The 15,713-nt window shown below is 39.2% G+C and overlaps 1 protein-coding gene across 2 annotated transcripts in view; it reads left to right on the top strand.

Annotated features, from left to right (window-relative positions):
- The window catches only part of chrm3a (cholinergic receptor, muscarinic 3a), a 110,807-nt gene that overhangs the window by 30,463 nt on the left and 64,631 nt on the right, over window positions 1-15,713 (top strand). For both annotated transcript variants that reach the window (XM_050071997.1, XM_050071998.1), the window contains exon 2: window positions 7,390-7,504. The gene's annotated coding sequence lies outside the window, so the exon portion shown is untranslated. The remainder of the gene's footprint in view (window positions 1-7,389; window positions 7,505-15,713) is intronic.

Raw genomic sequence — 15,713 nt, 5'->3', positions numbered from 1 at the left:
GCATACCGCCACCTATTGCACCGGAATTGTAACGACAAGCTACATTCACAGACAGTGAGTCCCGTTATAATGTGTTTATGAGCGAGGTCGAACAGGTAGCGCCAAAAGCAGAAAAATCTATATGTGGCGAAGATAATTTATTCGTGGCGCACCGCCACAGATAAATGAATGTATGGGAAACACTGGGAGGTATGTGACGTATCACATTACCTTAACAATAAACGTACTTAATTTAAGTCAAAGCATATATATATATATATATATTTTTTTAAACCTTTCCAGGTAGCCTACTTTTGTTGCCTAAACCAAAGGAAGTAAACCTAGACAGTGTTTTACCAGCATTCTTAGTTTATATTGAAAAGAAAGTGTATGCATTTAATGAGCAAAATCTATACATTTCCTGTGAGAACTAAAGTTTATTTTGAAAAGACACAAGGCATGTAACAAGCCTAAATTGACTCGCTGTCATGGGTCCTTGCACCGGCTACCTATCAAATACAGGATGTATTTAAGGTTCATTTATTTGTTTTTAAAGCCATACATAGGCTGGCACCCTACGACATTGCTGAACTTCTCTGCCCCTACTCCAACTCCCGACCTCTTAGATCTTCAGAACAATGTCTTTTAACTGTCCCACGATTGAGGCTAGTGGGTAGGGGAGATTGTGCCTTTGCAGTAGCTGCTCCAAAGATTTGGAATAGCCTTCCACTCTCAATGACATGCTCCCCCTCCACTGACACTTCTAGGACAAATCTTAAGACATAGATGTTTTTAATGGCCTTTGGTTGCTCTTTTAAATATTTTAGCATTTTATAAACTTTTTATGTATTAATTTATTTTTTTATTTTATGTATTTAATTGTTCTTACTATTCTATTCTATTTTTGAGTACATGTTGTACTGTTGTACTACATATTTGTGTGTCATTCTTTTAATTTGAACAGCACTTTGGTTTTAAATGTGATGTATAAATAAACTTGATTTGATTTGACTGAAGATCCAAAACTGACACTGGAGGGGTACCTAGAGCATTAGAAAATTGATTTGATTGATTGATGTGTAGGGCCACTGACCAAGCTTTGGTATTTGATGAGTTGGGAGTGAAAATGTGCTGGATACAATATAAATATCTGTTCACTGATTTTAAAGAGGAAAATGTTTTATAATGTTCTAAGCCTTTAAAAGGCATGTTTCATGATTCATTTTTTATTGGCCTTTACGGCATTTCAAACTGTCTGCTCTCGCCTTCTATGTCTCATTTTCGTCTTCGCCCCTCATCTCTTTCCTTCCTTTACACTCTCATGGGCTTCATAGTGGCTGCTTCTCTTCCATCTGTTTCCCAATCAATTTGTTCTCATTTCCTGCCAATTGGTCCACCTCCACGGGCTAAGGCACATTTAACAGGAAGCACAGCATGTTGAGATCATCAGCTGTAGTTATGGTGATCAGTCCGTGAACCTCTCGGCGTCACAGAAGCTTGCCTGGAGTTCGGCCATTTGATTGAAGTTTTGGATGTAGCCCTTCACCAGACCACTGGGGGAGTGTGTTTGTGTGTGTGTGTGTTGCGGTGTTTTAGCAGATGGCTCACAGATTTATTAATTTAACAACATGAACGTTTAATAGAGAAAACATTGTGCCTGTGGTCAGGTTGCTGTCGAAGTTTCTGTGGGTTATTGATGCAGGAGCATGGTTTCTGTTCGAGTGATGCCCAAATGCACAATTTGTTTGATATGTGCTGAAAGCCATGTACAGACTGTGATGTGCATACAGAGCGCTGTCAGTTCTTTTTAATTGCAGAATCGCGTGTTACTGTTTGCAAACAACAAACCATCCTCCCAGTACAGCAAACATGACTCTTCATTACTTTATTGCCACACTGTATAATCTCTCACCATCATCATGCATTTGCTTAAGACTGGCACCAACATGGCGCCAATCTAATCTCTATAAACAGTAATGTCTCACGCATACAGTATTTATTATCAACCATATTTCTCTTTCTGTTATAGCTGCTGTCTTTAACCGAGCCCTAGTCTTGAATTCATGTGGATCTCTGAGTGCAACAGAAGACTATAGAAAAAAAAGATAAAATAAAATGTGTCCTCAATGATTTCCCAGTGAGGACACATTTTTGTTTTCTCTCATAAATTTTAAAGCAGTCTTCATCTGGCAAGGTGTTGATCAGGGAAAAGCAAAATAGTCCTGCTGGTCAACGGGTTGCACTTACCCCCTCCAATTTTATACAGGCTTCAGACACTGAGGAAAAAACATGAACTGTTGGCAGTCTGGGTAAGGTCTTACTTGGGTTAAGCTGTTTCAGGCCTCTTTGATAGCCTGCAATTGAGTTTCCCGGCTGACATGCATAAACCAATTAACAGAATATCCGTGTCCACCTTTGTGGCTGGAAAGGTCCTTTAGCGAAATACTTCTCTACTGAGCAGATGTGGCTGCACTGCACCTCTTCTGATATACAGTAGCTTGTGTATGGACTGTTTTTACCCCAGCATTTCATTAGGTGTTTAAAAATGCACCGAGAAATAAAATAAATGTACCCTGTACCTTGGCACTATCCTGGCTGGAAATGCAGCAGTGTCTTGGTATAAAACAACCACTTTCCATTGCAGTATCCTGGCAGAAAAAAAAAGAAGATTTTTTTAAAGGTGTAAACTATATACGTGAGAATAGTGTCCTCTTAATTGCAATTCAGAGAAATCTAAATATGGTTTTAATCACACTAGATCTACACAATACAGAGCTGTGGTGTCTGTCTGCACATGAAGAAGCCGTCCTTATCAGTGAGAGCAGATGGAGAGCGTCCAAGTGAGAGGCTCAGTCTGGCTCCATGTATGTCATAAGTAAGAGGATGACCTTGGCTGAAGCTCAACTGTACTTCAACCATAGGAAACACACACTCTCTGCCCTTCTCTCACTGTCTTTCTGTATATCTCTGTCGTTTCACCTCTCTGTCTCTCACACACACACAAACTGCTTTGCTCCTACACATTCCTGTATGCAGAGTTACAGCTGGAGACAATATACACTCCTCCGCACCATCACTTCATCAAAAAAAAAGCCATTTGTAAGCCACTGAGGCACAGAGGCTCTTGCAAAGCCCTTACAAGCAGGTGATTAGATACTAAGTCGTTTACAGCAGTTACCAAGGTGGGATGAAGTATTTGCTGCTAGGTTAAGATGTTGCTTGATAGTTGATATCAGAAGCAGGCTTAGCAAACATTTATCCCCTTTTCCCTAAGCATTCAATGAAGTTTAAGCCCCATTTTTATCACGCCCCAACAGAACTCGCAGCTCTTAAATCAACCCGACACTGGGTATAAGAATCGTATAACATAAATCCGAAAAGACATTAATCAAGGGCAGTTTTTCTGTGTAGTTGTTCTCGCTTTACTGCGCTCACAGGGCAGGATAAACAGTCAGTGAAAGGTGATATCATTGCAATTTTCGGCCAATAAATTTGAAGAGCTTTGCTAGTAGATTTATATTGGACTGTAGCTAGGTGAGATAAGGGCCTCCATTTAGGAGAAAGAGAGAAGTGGGACTGTGAGGGGAAGTGTTGTGAGATTTGCAGTGTTTAATCTGCACTGTCCAACCTATCATGTTTTAGTTGTTGCCGCTGTGGTTTCTGTCTGTACCACAGTGACAGGGTGCTGCGGTATCAGCCTGAGGGGGCTGCAGACTCCGGTCTACCTTCTTCAAGACACAGGAAGTGACCAGGTGGCTCTTTTCACCACAAGTTTTACTGTTGCATAATGCATGCAGAGGTTCACCAGCTCTTTGTAAGGTCAAACTTAGCCTAGTTTTTACCAGAAGTGCTTACTAAGTGAAGATTTATGCATCACAAGACAAAGCTGTCTGCACCATGCAAACTAGTTGTTATGTTGAGCTAAGCTGTTATAAATATTTACACCCAGTAACAGTCAGGTGTAGCTGTTATGTAACTAACTGAATCAAACAGTCATTAAATTGTTGGGAACACTGTTAATACATCTGACCTGACACCTAATTAAAATGCTGTTTTAAACTGGAAACATTTTAAATGACACTTTACAAAAGTAACACAACAAACCTCAAATAACAAAATGTTCTCACAATTTCCAGGTCAGCATGATGATATATTTCAAACTCATTATAAACTGCTGTCAGAGACACACAACTAAACATGACAGAAGCACATATTTCTCCATGTATATTAAGAAATAAATTAAAACCTACATTTAAAAATGAAGAAGTTTAATACAATGTTTGCCCTTTAAAACTGTAATTACAGCAAGTTCCTGATTGTTTTTGACTGGATGGTGTTACAGATGTTTCCCAGCATGTTTTACACATCAGGGTTTCCCACACATTAATTTATTTGTGGCAGCCTGCTGCAATATCAACATCTGGCACTGCTTATTGATTTTCTGTTTTTGGAGCCGGGCCGTTCATTAGGAGAGTGATTGGAATATTGTTTGGTTATTCATTGCACCACACTCTCTGGTTGTAGAGCGTACTCTAGGCACAGATGAAGCACCAGGGCTGCCCCTTGACGGTCAAAGATTTGAATTGTCAGTTGGAGATCCCTCATTCGACTAAGATAGCTTCAAGTCAAGCAGTCTTTTTGTTTTAATAGACAGTGTGCTGTGCAGCATACTTCTGGGGACATTTTGGTCCCTTGGTTTTGCTTCAGAGTAAGCACTCTTGACTTGTACTCTACTCTTTGGAATAGACGGCCATAGACATGATGCAGCGGCACAGAGGAGGACAGACTTTCTCTGGAAGGCTCAGAGATAACCTTATCTTCTCTCTTCTGCTTTTCTGCCTGGAAGTGGTGAAGTTACAGTTCACATCAACTAAATAAGACAGTGTCTGGCTTTTATTTGATATCTAGTGTTGGCAAAAAATGTTGTTGCACATTTCTAATCTGTCGTTAGTGCCGTTAGCTTGTTTACTAAATTACATGAGTGTCTCTGTCACTCTGAACGTCCTCCTGAGCCGTGGACAAACTTTAAAAAAGAATCGTTGATCATTCGTTTTAAGGATATGATTCTGATTTGACTGACATATTTCTGAGTTGGATTCAGTCCAACACTGCACTGAGTCTAAAAGTTTGCTTTCACTTGCCTCTGCAGCAGCTGCACCTCTGTCGATCTGATCATCTCTGATCGGTTCGACCGACCAATTATCCACCGGTGACTTGAACTTCACAAAGCTCTGCTGAGGAAAAAAGAACTCATGAAAAGCTCCATCTGTGCTGCATTTACGGGCCCACACATACCTGATAAACATCAGCCTGTTAGTATGTTGATGTTAGCATTTAGCTAATTTATGCATCATCTGGCGACGAAGATGCCTGTGACTTAACGTTACACAAAGAGTTGCCCTGCAGTTTGCATTTTCCAATGTTACTCCTATAGATGTGATAACAAAAAACAAAAACTCCAGAGGTTCATCATGCTTGCAGATGCCAGTAGAGCTGAGATTGGTACAGTTTACCATGGTTATGCATCTCCAACTGGCAAGGACACTCTAAGGAAGTGGCGAGGTAATTAAAGCTCAGTGCATCTGAAAGAATACATACTGTTTATGAACACAAGATTATGTTAATGATCATAGATTTAATGGGTTTGTAGTGCATAGTATGCAATTTGACTAGCAAAAACATTTCTGGTGTTGATGCAAAACAAATGAAATCCTCAGATTTGAACAAACGCCCTCTCGTGGGAGTTGTTATAGCAATGAGCAGAACAAGATGTGTTGTTGCCTCCAAACCCACAAATATAACGCATTTTATTTTTTGGTGCAGTGAACTTTTGCAGTGTTTGTGATTTGCTCTTGTGCCCTTCAGATGTCTGGTGCATGGATGAATATTCTCACGTTTGACAAAAGTTTGCTGATTAAACATGAGTGTCTTTTATATTCCTCCTCCTGCATTTTGAAAATGAGCACTTCAGAATAATTCGCTGTGAGACAGAAAACTGAAGCTTATATAATTACTTGACCTTTTATCAGCTGCTTTAAAGGGGGGGCCTCCACATGTACTGTATGACACATTTTCTGTTTTAGATTGGTAATGAGCTATTGTACATTCACATTCATCCTCTATCTGGATAATTGCCGTTTCATATTATTGTGGGAAAAGCCCCCTCATTCATTGGGTATTTCATGCAAATTGAGAATTGAGATCAAGTAAGGTTGCAGATTTAAAGTGGAAACTTGAAAATGGTAATTGTCTAATTCAGTCCTCTTTATGGCTCACTTGAGAGCGCCCCTGCAGACTCAGCTAAAATGTGGAGCAGATAGGCCAAGTGAGGTCGTTCGTATTAGGATGAAGCACTCCATCTTGTTAGAACGCCTTTTACACAATGCAAGAAAACAGTTGTGGATTTTTATTTAAATTAGTTTGGTCTTCATGCAGCCAGTGAAAATGTCAGTGTTACTAAAAAAAATATATGCCACTGCAAAGAGTAGCGTCCTCGCCCCGAAATGTCATGCAGCTCCCCATTAGAAGAGAAATGTTTCCTCGATTGACCTTTGAGGTGTAATTTGTAAGTGTAACACGAAGAGGAGAGTAGCGTGCTCATTTGTTTCACAACACTGTAGGCGCTTGTGAATTGTCTGAATATTAGTAGCAAGACCTTGCCTTGACCGTCCACTTCTCTGTCACCCTTTTTCATTTGCCTACACAATTGAGCTACAACTTCCATTTTTAATAAATGCTTTTTCAGTCTGGGAACTGCTCCATTACTTTTGATTATTTTCAATGGCATGCTCCTTTTTTGTGGTACATTCATATTTGTCTCTTAAGACTTGAAGACTGTTTTAATGAGCTCTCATAAGGTCTGCTTCCTTAGCCCCTGGCTAGATCCAGCTATGTGCAGCAGGCAACTCTACTAGACCAAGACTATATAAGGCATGAACACTTCCCTAGACATGAAGACATGCCATTCTTCCCTTTGACAGATATTATCCAGTGGGGAATGGTAGCAACAGTACTTGAGTAGATCCTTGATTAAAACATATTGCATAAAGAAAGGTTTTAACACCACTGCAGATGGAGAGGTAGATTACTGAGAGCAATATGAGCAGCTTGGCAGCGGCACACATGAAAACATATACAAATTAGTTGCTGACTAAATCCCTTTGGCTCTACTTTGTGGGGCAAAATGTCAATTTTCTGGAGGGAAAGACTAGTCATTATAGCTTAAATTGTGGTGACATAGCGCTGTAGGCTTTCCCACCTATTGAAGTTTGCCTTCCATGTACAATAAAAGGAAAAAAGTCAGTGAGCTATAGGTGTACAGCTTCCTAATTTGGACACATCCTTTAAAACTAATTTTTTTCCTCTCCTCTCCTTCTCCCTCTGCCCTCTTGCCCCCTGTCTCATTCCCAGACGCCATGATCCGGCCGGAGGAGGATAATCCCGCACCCCCTGTAGACAGCATGGACACCAAAAGGCACTGCGCTGAAAGGTGACCTCCAGACACTTCGCCTCCCCAAAACATTTGGTGAGTTAAGAGTCAGAGAATCCCCCGTGATCACAAATGACACCATCTTGCTCCCCCTGCTAACACTTGGCAGGATAAGCAGCTCCAAGCCATTTGCTAATGTTCACGTTAGACATTTTAAATGAAGTCCTCTAACGCAGAGCACATTATCTCAAGTCTTTTTTTCTTGGCTTTTATCACCACTGCCTAAAAGACAAGGTTCAATGTGGAATTTATTCTTCTTTTTCCACTCTGAAGCAACGATCCACTCATCCATGCTGAAGAATTAGCATTTTCTCCTTTGGCTGTAAGTGATGATAACCTCTGAAGTGGAAAAAAAATCTTTATTTCTTAATTAAGGATGTATCTTTTCTTTATTGACCAAAGTATATACTAGTATTTTATCTGAAATAGCCTTCGGTGGGATCAATAAGCCTTTGCATGTGTGTTTGTGTGTGTGTGTGTGTGTGTGTGTGTGTGTGTGTGTGTGTGTGTGTGTGCGTGTGCGCGTGTGTGTGTGTGTGTGTGCTAATGACACCGTGATGGGTAATGATCAGTCATTAAAGACTTAAAACGTTTCGTAACGTGTTTGTATTTCATAAAGACACATCTAACTCTGTTAAGGTAAAGAAAATGCTATATAACTGCAGTCCATATCCACACTGAGGGTGTGATCACAAAGCTGTAAACTAAGTAAACTAAATATAAGATCCCATTCACATTTTTTTTCATATTATCTCAGTTCTGTTTTCTTAAAAAACGAGGCTGGCAATATTGTTTGTATTTTCACGGTCAAAGTCATCTTAAAAGGTTCCTGTCTGTCCCTCAGTACTTTCTGAAATCACTTAGTCCCAACCCAATTTCTATCTACCAAAGACTTAAATCTGACAAAAAAAAAAAGCTCACAAAAATATAATATTATTTTTGAAGAGGGCTCAGTAATTCCCTAAATCTGCTGGGCACTGTAGGTTGTAATAAACTTTGGTCAGACAGGAGTAAACTGTGTATTTGTTGGGACTAGTTTCAGCTGTGGATTAATACACAGTTGCTTTTCCATGGGCTTTGTCGACAAAAAGAAATATATCGCCTATTTGTTAAAAGGCAAACTTCAGAGAGTATGAGTTGTCTAGACACAATGTTTCAACGTGAAGGCTGGCAGCTAACGGTGCTAACTACATTAACAACACTACACAACTGCAACAAAGCTGACAGAGCTAACGGTGTTAACCTTGAGGGACCTGAGGCCTGTACTACGAAGCAGGATTTGAAGTTAGCAAGGTAACTTCAGGGTTAACTCTGGGTTTTCAGTACTACAAAGCTGGTTCTCTTTTTACTGAGATAAATCACTGTAGTAACTGATACTGAACAGCTAACCTGCTCTTGAGTGTCGGATCACAGCCTGTCAACACCCTGACCTCTGACCAATCAGATCACCAAAGAAAAAAGTATCCATGGACAAAAGTCAAGAGTGACAGGTAAAAAAGAGGAGCCTATATGCTGTTGTAGTCAGTAGAATAAGTTCATTGTTCCAGGGCTCGATTTCCACTGGTTTTAAAACAGAGCTTCTAAGAAATGGGGAGATTGTTTACAACACTAAACATGTGATTTTAGCAGGATTTGAAATTATGCAAAGTTTATTTTAGTCCACAGTGATAGTGCTGCTACTTTTGCACTCTGATTCCATCATTGCAGCTTAAAATAACATGAGACACCTGTGTGATGAGAAATAGGATAAAACAGATAATATTTTATTAGTAAAATAATCCACACAGTGTTCATTGCCACCTGTTATTATAAATGCCACATTTTGGTCATTAACTACTTTTCCACCCTTTAATTCAGTAGCAGAAACAGTCTGGTGTTACTCTAAAGTGTTTTATGTGACATAAAAATACTCTATACTGTTGTCACATAGGCCCATAGCTCAGTGATACCTGCACGTAATGATGGTGAATTTTTGATTAGTAGTTACAGTGTTTCTAGATTTTCCATTTTAAGATTACAGATTGTCATTTACATCCCACGCCACTGTTTCATCAAATATGATATGAAGCAGCCTACTTCATCCATGGTTCTGATGATGTCACTAATAATTAACAAACTGCTTCTTTCACATGAATGCGCTCAGGGCTGGATAGGAAAACCCAGAGTTGGCTGAACAGGTTGATAATCAGCTTTGTAGTAATGGTTATCCAGAATGTTAGGGTTAGTCAAGCCAGATAACGAGAAGATATCCTGGGTAAGTTACACTGGCTTCGTAGTACAGGCCTCTGGAGGGTGGGTGCTATGTTTGTGCGACAGTACCATCCTGATATCAGCAGTAACCACCGTATGAACGCGGTGCCAAGTGGGTACAAAGATCTAACCACACACATGCACTAATATACACGTGCAGCCGGACTGGTTCAGCACACCAAACCACAGAGATCCTCAGATTACAAGACACACAGAGCTTGACTTCATTCTCTGCTTAGGATGCCATTACATTACACCACTGTATCTTTACTTAGTGGTTTGCTGGTATAATAATGCTCTGAATGCTGTGTAAGGAACCTTGACATTTATTTGTTGATCTTGAAAAAATTAAAATAAACAGTGTCTCATCCATGAAGCCAGTGCAAACCACTACATTGTAAGTACCCATTTGGAAATGCTTGCAAATCATGTTTGATTTTAATTTGGATGCACATTCCTGGCAGTCTGTAATTAGCATAAGCAAAGGCCCATATAGGGAAGCAATCCTGAGTGGCGAGTGCATACCATCTGTAACTTATTACCTGTGGAAACTAATTATCAGCACGAACACAAGGCTGAGAAAAATAAACAAACATAATAATTATAATAGCCGTACGACAGCATCCACAATACCAAAACAACAATACTACTACCACTGCTAATAATAATAATATGATGTGTAATAATGTGCAACGTGATTAGTGGCCTGGAGAAATAGAGAGCTGTGTTGCACGAGCACAACATCTGCGGGGTGTGATTTAAAATAAGAGCCTCAGAAATGTTGAAGGCAGTGTATTAGTGCCGCAGGAGGAGGACAGGCAGTTCTTCAGCAATAGAAATGGACATGTGTCAGAGCCAGAATTGGAGAGCCTGGGATTTTGGTTGTATGGCCTGAATTACCACTTGTGACCTGGCACTAGACATGGAGGCAACCAGGTGCTGTATTCAAGTGATTTACTCTGTAGTGTGCCAGAGACCTTACAGCACACGCAAAGGGCTGATTTCAACTGAGGTGAAAACACAGTGACGAAAAATGGAAATAGTACCTCTAAAGGAATATGCTTTATAGTATATGCTTTATTTATTAATCCATGGCCTGAAACATTTAGTTTAAGAGTGGCCCTGACAAATAAAAAGCTTTTGCATTCTGTGTAGTCTCTGTTTTTTGAATGAAACAAATGGTAAGAGTAATTTAGCTATAACCTTGTTTAAAAGTAATAAAATTCACCCCCTGAGCAAAAAAGACATATGGCCGATTTTGTGTGATAGCGCTGTCTACACAGTGCATCGTGCTGCAAAGCTCGTTCCATGATAAAATATTACCTTCAACTCCTCTGAAAAGTTAGTATTAGATGTAGTAGCCTTTGGCGAGAGTGCGTCTTTATGGATATCAGGTTTGCACTGAAGCAATGATTGATAGCAGACTTGCATTCATATGAGAGTGGAGGACCTCCGGCTATAATCAATGCAATCTCTGTAAGTGAAACTCACACGCACACACACGCAAAAAAAACATTAAAATCAAACAAACATCAAAAAAATAATAATTTGTAATAGCGGGCCAAAGGCAAGGCTCATTTGTCATGGAAGAAAACGGTGCATATGCGCAGTGTAGGTAATGTTAGTCCGTACAGAGTTCAGTGGGTTTACAGTTTGTCAACCAGTGTATCTGCGAGTGTTGGTACAACAGCAGGACTGGTTTAAAGCACTCGAGCATTGGATAGAATTCAGTTGAGTGCATTTAATTTGGGTTTCGCAATAACAGGAGGCGCGGACAGGGTTATACAAGAGATGTGGACGACCATATTTGGGCGTGTGACTGCAGGAAGGCACAGATAAACCATTTCTGTCACCTCATTTCTTGGAATATGATTACCTGTCTGAAGTGTTTGTCCTGCGCTTCTTCCATCTTATCTTCTGTTGGTTGTTAGATTTATTGGGCTTTGATGAAGTTGGTGGCACATTGTAATCATTGATTTGAGGTTCGAAATGCTTTGAGGAATTTTATTTTGGAAAATGTTATCAACACAGGAGTATATTGATATTCCAGAAGCACTTTCTTTAGTCTTATTTGTTACTCAATGAAGTCTGGTATATAGCTAGAAGCCACAGTAATTACATGAAATGTTCACATCACTAAAGATCACACTGTACATCAGATCTATAGAACCTCATAATTCCTGCATCAATGCAAAATGCATCATTCAATTCAGGAAACTCTTAAGGTTCAGGTCAGACCACAGGAATTTTGGGCTGATTTATCCTCGCTATTTATCTGATTTATCCCCTCCCAACAAATGAAAGAGGAATACGGTCTGGGACCTTGGTCGATACTGATGTTTGGCCCTGATTATCTTGTAATATGACAGGTTTTAAGATCCTGCCTTAAGCCTCCCAAACTGCCCACAGGCTTATCAGGGCTGCGCCAATGATTTAAAACATGTTTGATATTAGTCCAGATGATTAAAGTAACGATTTTGTCAGTACGGAGCGTCTGATGGTGTAGGGAAGCAATGGTAAACATTCTAGCCCTTGAGGCTAACATTAGCTAGCATTATGCTATTGACAGAAGTTAAAACTGACAGTTAAATCTCACCTCCAGTAAGAATTTAGGATTTATTTTGGTTTTCAAAAAGAAATAAGACCATCATATTGAGCTACAAATTCATGTAAATAAAGTCACAGCCTCTCACAGAAAATGGCAGATACTTAAACAGTACAGTGCAGAACATTACAGTAACATAATATAGACACTTCTGCAGTCCGAAAAAAGGTGTAGGCTGAAGCTATAGCTCATAACACCTAACCTTTTAACAGCACATCATATTTAGCAATCAACAACAAAACAAACTGAAACAGGCAAACAATGTTTTACAAAAGGCAATTTACACACTTTAAGTTCCTGTACCCTGTTCTTCTGCGTCAGTATTACAGTCTGAACATCCATTTTCATATTTGATTAACTTACTCCTTTAACTCAGATACAGTGTAGTTTGGCATTGGTCTTCACCAGTGGTTTTTTGAATATAAAAACACCTCTCAAAGCATGTTGACTTTCTCTCCTTTGAAACAACTTTTGAATACTTTGAGGTAATAAATGTTTTTTGCTCTGTGTATAATTTGAGTTGTTTTAAAGTTGATCTTTAGTTTAATAAATAATGAGTATGTTGGTTCTCTGTATGAGGTTGTGTTCACAATTCTTATGGCTCTCTTTTGAAGTATGAAAAATGGATTTGGATTTGTTTTATATGTATTTCCCCACACTTTCAGTTCTCACTGAAGAACAGGCAAACCTTGTCGATCGCATCTTCCCAACCATTTTCCCATTCAGACTTGTTTAGCCTTTCTGCAAGGCATTGCTAACATTACAGCAAATTGTTGCACCACGTCAGTCTGCACTTTGTTTGCATCTGCTTCCATATTTGATCACATGAGGTGGTGCATTCGGGCTCCCTCTGGTACGATAATCTCAATAATATTCTGTAGTGTGTGGTGTACGATTATTTGTGGTGTGTGCATTGTTGAGATGACAGAGAAGAACATCTGTGAAGTTTGTCCTTATATACATAACACAACCTGATTTCAATGTCACTTAAGATTTTAAACCTCCAGTAATCTAAACTTGGCTTGACATGTGACATGACAGAAATTAAAAATAACTTGTAGAGGTCTAAGTCTGTAATTCTACAACAGCTAATTAGTAAAGTTGTATAAGACTAAATAAAGTGTTTTTTGTCTATTTCTGTAGGCGAGACTTCAACGTTGAAAATGTTGCAAATTAATCAACTACATACAGTACAGAGTGTTTGCATTTACTTGTGAGCCAAGAACTACAATATCCTGTCAGTCTCTGTCATAACCTGTCAGCTATTTCTCGCTGGATATCCTCACCATGTTTGTCTAAACTGTTGGAGTGATTGTGAGAACAAAAGGTGAGCTCTAGTGAGGAAAACTAGTCCGGTGGGACTTCATTAGGCAGCGGGTTCTGCAATATGGCACTTCAAACATTATAAAAACCTATTAAGTATTCAGCTGCAGCTCTCAGGGGCTCATACTTACTCATACATACTTGTAATTACAAAATAATCCTTGACTAAGTTAGGAAATCTCTGATCTAACAAGTTCATTTAACAGGCACACACACAGTGTTTGTGTTTTGATGGAACTATGGAAGGATTAGGGAACACTGCAGTGATGTTTTCAGTCCCCTTAAAAAAGTCTCCAGCTGTGCCAAATTAGTATCTCAGCCTTCATTAATAGTTTTTCAATTTCAGCTGAACGTGTGTAAGCAGTTGTTAATGATGTGTGTTTTCGAGGAATGCACTAATCGGGGTTTTTTGGCCCAAATCTTGATTTAGGTCATTAAATATTCTGTAGATGTTGAAACCAGAGTTAATATTTTTCATATTTACGCAACAGAACAGCACACTGAATACTAAATCATGTGTATGCTAAAATTAGTAAAACGCTTAGGTATGTTTGACAGAACCATTTTGTTCTCCACTTTATTTCAGCATGTTTCCCCCACAGATTTTTACACTTAACTCAAAACTTGTTCATCATGAAAAAAACACATATTACTTTAAATTTAGAGCATATGTTTGGATCTGTTCACCTGCTTCAAATTTTATCAGCTCATTAAATGGCTGCTATCAGTGATCATTAATAATAATAATAATACATTAGATTTATATAGCACTTCTCAGGATACTCAGAGACGCTTTACAAAGAGCAACAACAGTAATCAAAGAAATTAAATAAAATTGGGAGGTACTCTGCCTCCTATATTTAAATTTATTCTTAGGCACTGACCTCAAGTTGCTGTTATAATAATGAGTGCAGCAAAGGAGACGGTCAGTGGACGTAGTATAAAGAAGCCCCCTAATAGTAGACCAAATGTTGGTCAACCAGAAAGGTCATTAGTCGGCAAGATTTCATTGGTCGCTTAGTCATAGGAAAAAACAAAACAAAAACATGATACTGTATTAGGGGCTGCGCCTTGTTAAAATAAATCAAAACCTATATGACTGGACCAAGTGGAAATTTAATTTGAAAGGACAGTAAGTGTCCACGCTCAGGAGTCAGACAGGAGTCAGACAGGAGTCACGTTAATTTCCAGGGCTGGTACCTGCGGTTATTCCACAGGCTAGTTAATAACATGTCGGGCAGGAAATCCAAAGTGTGGGATCATTTTGAGAAGGTGAAGGACGAACCCAAGGTGATATGTAAACTCATCTTCATTGGTCGACTACAAACATGACGTATCATCTGAAACATGGAAGTAGCTACATGCCCATTAGCCACTTAGCACAGTCATTACTGCTTTGCCGACAGCGTCTTTAACAGGTGGCTCGCTCAGTGTGTGACGTGCACTTGTAGATAAAATATAGGCCTATATTAATGAAGGTTCATTAGTACGGTTTTGTATTTCTCTGTAATGTAGCTGTAATGTTAACAATGTTACTGATACTATTCTTTCTCACACCTTCAACTCAGTCGACTAATGGCCCTAAATGACGACTATTGATCGACTAGGAAAATTCTTAGTCGAGGGCAGCCCTTGTGTTACTTATTTTAACTGACGTATGTAAGTTAACTTGCGTAACGTACTACAGTTATGTCATATATATAATGTAAGAATCATACTTATTTTAACCCAAACCATGATCTTTTCCTAAACCTTACCAAGTGGTTTTGAAACCTAAACAAATCTGCATCCATGTCACAACGTTGGATATGGACCTTCTGACCCACTGGTAGGAGCAGTTTGTCTGGTCTGAAGCATTATAATGGCTGATAATGGCCTTATATGGGCTGATAACATTCAAAAGGGCTGATCTGTTGGGACAGGAAGGTTTGGACAGATTTGGACAACCTCTTTGTCCTCAGCATTGAAAGTTTCAAAACAGGTTTAAACCAATTACGGCGCATGAGAAACATGTTATATGTTTAAAATGTTGCTGACATAGATGCCATCATTGTGTCTATATTAGCC

This window comes from Epinephelus moara, chromosome 19 (assembly GCF_006386435.1).
Source record: "Epinephelus moara isolate mb chromosome 19, YSFRI_EMoa_1.0, whole genome shotgun sequence".
Taxonomy (NCBI): Eukaryota; Metazoa; Chordata; class Actinopteri; order Perciformes; family Serranidae; genus Epinephelus; species Epinephelus moara.
Note: the sequence above shows the minus strand (reverse complement) of the source record. Positions and strands in the feature narration are given on the sequence as shown.